Genomic DNA, 4,282 nt, shown 5'->3' with positions numbered 1-4,282 from the left:
AAGACTCAGTTTCGTTGAAAACGAAATAAAATCATTTATCAGAAAACAGAGAGGCTCCGCAAGGACCGATTGGGCATCTCTCATTGCCCATGCGGGATTTTTGAAGGACCCAAAGTTTGTTCACATTCAAACAGTTTATGAAATCATGGAATTCTTTACAAGTAACATATTTGAAAAAAAAACCGATTTGCAGTTCCCGTATCAGCTGAGAACAATGTTTTATCAAATGTTTTTTTTTCGCCAAACTATTCCCCCAACGCGGAAAACTTTAAGTTCAAAAGGTTGCGATGTCTTTTTCTTTCGTAATAAACTCACCCAAGCTTTTACGCAGAGTGTCTATTACAATTCGTTGTTTTTCCTTGTTCCTACTTCTTTTATAAATTTGCAGCAACTTTTTCTATGTTCATAGCAATAAAGTTTTTCAATAAGGGCGCTTCGTTTTCTGATTTGAAATTTTTTCCAATTAGGAATTTTTTTTCTCTCCAGAACAATTTTTGGTTATCTTTCCTCACAAAACAAGATTTCAGTACTGCATGCACATTTACTGCTTGCTCGACTATGACACAAAATTGGAACATAAGAAAGTGTTTGGTCGGACAGTACAAAATGTTTATCAAATACGTTTTTTAATTGATCTCAAATTCTACCCAGATGCTTTCAAAACGGGATTCGGAGGTTGTGGTAAGATCTGTACCTTCTTTAGGTTTGAATGATCTATGTCTCTAGAGCAGCAGACCACCTCCACTTGTTATGTCATGTAGTGAAAGAATCCTATCTTTTCTGAAACATTGGAAAATTTCACTGCGTACTTTTCACAAACGGATATCGTCATTTGTAAAGCCAAAAATTGTGTTTTTACCATATCATCCATTAATTGCTTTAAGATGGAGCTTTGACCAACAATACTTCTTCAATTGAGCCAGAAAATCTTTACAATATTCTTATAAGACGCGCCTACTGTTTTAAGGCATTCAGCATACTTCAGAACTGGACCTGGGTCTTGTTTCACATCTCCACATAGAATCATGATAGAAGCGTTTACTCTTAAGACAAAACAAAGATTTAATACACGGGAAAAAAATTGAAACAAAAATAGAAGGAGTTCTCAATGTTCTACTGTATAACACGAAAACTGGCTCCTCATGAAAATTTTCATAACCCTATTTATTTGCAGATACAGTTCGTAAGTACACTAATGAGACTAAAACTCTATTTCCTTGAAGTGCCTTCTCTAAAAATCAATATCAAAATTGAAATAAAAACAAGTAATACATCATCTCGCGTTACTATATCAATTATTCAATGAATTTTTCCTCTGGAGTAGTAATACGTTTGGTTGAAGGGTTTGCGTTGAAAAGGTTGAAATTTATTTCTATTAATTGATTGACTGAAACTGCGATTGTAGTGAGAATTTGCAATTTTATTGTTTGATGTGTGAAGAAGGTGTCATAAAACTGCATTTTTAAAAAAGGTACTCCCTGCTGATAATTAAAATGTAAATCATCGTAAAACAGATAGTTGTAATGAGGTAGTTTCAACATCATTTGGTGAATGAGAAACAATTCCGAATTCATATTATTAGCAGAGTAAGCATAAATTTCAAGTTTTTTGTTGAAAGCAGATATTCGATCATTAGCAATAGAGTTATGATTTGATGACCTGATTGGTGTGATCTCCATTAGCACTAAAGTTTTGGGTTTAAATTTGATTTCAATGTATTCATTGAAAGGTCATTCACGTCACGAGGTTTTTTTAAATTCGAATTGGTTCCATCTTGCAAAAGAACAGTTTAAAGTTCTTGCTCGGGATATTTTTTTAGAACAGCTATCTTTTCTTTTGTTGTTGAACCTCTATATGCGTGAACTCAGTTGTCTTGCGATATTGGTATTGAATTATAATTGACCAACTTCTTAACTAAACTACTTCCAAGTGATAAATTCTACGCGTTTTCTGGAATAACAAAAGTTGGAAACGATCTCACCTTGTGTTCATTGTTTAAATTATGTTTACTTCCTCATCATTTTTGTATGTTGCCTGATCACCATCTGTCTCCTCTCTTTGATGTGACTGCTGCATTGTATAACATAATTCTTAATAATATCATCTATTTCTTCAACGTTTTTGAAAATGTCCCCATCGGTTTGATAAAGTTTGCATTTAGAGAGTTACTCAAAGGATTGGAAAGATAGCATAGCGGTTGAAATGTGCAATTTATTTATTTACAGATGGAAAATTAATAACAAAAAGGGTGTATTTCGTAAAAGCAAGCAAAATAATGTATCTATTCTAAGCCAAAATCATTTGATAAGAACGCGTGTAAAGAGTACGAAATTTAAACCATGAAAGTTAAAAGAGCAATTCGAGCGAGTTAAAACATAGAAGCAATTGTACAGTAAAATTATAAATAGAAGTTCTATATGACCGAAGTTCTAAAATAAGTGAAAAAATGGATATTTTGTGTGACAGCAAATTTTGTGGAAATTTGGTATTTATGAAACGGTCCATAAATGTTTTTTTGGCGTTTTAAGTTAAGTAAGATATCATAAAAGTGAGCTGAGGTTTAAGGAATCCAAAACTGGGCTTTCGACTTGATTTGAGAATCAACCGGAAAAATGGGGCATTTTAAATTACAGCATTTTTTATGGAAAATTTGTAACCATAAAACGGTCCATAAATCTTTTCTATGGAGTTTTATGTTAAGTACGGCACCATTAAAGTAAAGCACAGAAATTTGAAATTGCATTCGCAGAAACGTCGTTTTGGATCTGCAGGTGGCACTTCGGACTGTTTGTCAGCCAAACTCAGAATTTTTTTTACAGTTGTAAGTTTCCATAAAATCCATATCTGGCGTTTTATGATCATGGTGGTCAACCCGGGTGTTGACGTCAACGCGAAAATTCTTTATTAGATATCTTTATAATCGGTGTTTTTGCTAGGTCGATCAACACACTACGTTATCTGTGTTACAATTTTCAAACATCAGTGGTACATCCAAACGAGCATTTTTTAAAGGATTAGTTGGGAACATTACAGGGTGCAACGTAGGGGTTTATATTCTCCGAAGCACAACCTTTTTGATCCCATTTTTTGTGATCAAATATAGCGTGGTTTGCGACCGATGAGATCATGTTTGTATTCTAGCTCAGAAATGAGGCCTCTGGAGTACTGAAGGCTAATTTTGGAGCTAGAGTTTGTGTTGGTATTCTCTCTACATCATTCTTCCTACTTTCTTTTTTTTTGTATCTTTTCCAATTGGACTATGACTTTTCCAATTTTCAGTTGAACCTGTGTATGGATGATGCCGAGTGGTAGATGCATCATCCTGCACTATTTTTGCCCCAATTTGCATCCACTACGTTTCAATTATTCCCCCTGTCAAAACGTGATGTATCTTCTGAGTGCGGAATTTTGGTTATGGGTTCAAATTTTGTCGAATGATTGACTGAATTCAGCCCCACTGGCATCCACTTTGCTTATAATTGCATCCAAATTGGCGCCTATACCAGTACAGTGACAATTTTTTCTTAAAAAACTTCTGCTGAATTTTTGACAGCGAAAATTCGCTCCACCTACGGTTAAGTTTTAAAATATTTTTGAGAAACCGAATTGGAAGCATTTTTCAATGAAAATTACAAAACAAATTGAAATATTTTTGCTGACATAAAAAGTCCATCATAAGCCAAAAAAAGTCTCGCCCCTCTTCGTTCCGTTGCACCAATTATAAACACTGACTAAGTTTTTTATACAACCGACTCTCAGTATGTATCGAAAAACACAAAATATTCCTGAAGTTAAAACAAAAATTTGATTTTGCGCAGTTATGCAAAACCACTCTTTGTTTATTTTTAATGATTTTCCCGCAACACCTGTGCTTTGCCATTTTGAGAGATGCTGTAGGTCAATTGTTTCATTACAGGTTCAATATGAGTTCAGATATTGGTTTTGATAGGTTAGCTATTAAGTTCAAAACGCAACGTTTGTTTTATTCAAAGGTCAATATATGTTTTAACATACGAAAAGAAATCCATTTGAAACTTGGGGCAAACAAGAACATAATTGTAGGGGCAGAAAAAACATGTCATCTTTCTACACTGTGATGTTTCTGAAAGATTTTTTTCAGTAAACATTTTTTTTATTTAGCTCTCTCGAATTTTCGCCAACAATTAGAAAAAAAAGTTAGGATGTGGTAAGAGACTAAGTATAACTCCTTTTTTTGGTAGGATCTAAATCTTTTTGGGCCTTATTAAGTCTACAAAACTGGCTGAAGATTTTCAAAAACGAA

This window comes from Convolutriloba macropyga, chromosome 13, assembly GCF_964194025.1.
Source record: "Convolutriloba macropyga chromosome 13, txConMacr16.3, whole genome shotgun sequence".
NCBI lineage: Eukaryota > Metazoa > Xenacoelomorpha > Acoela > Convolutidae > Convolutriloba > Convolutriloba macropyga.
Note: the sequence above shows the minus strand (reverse complement) of the source record.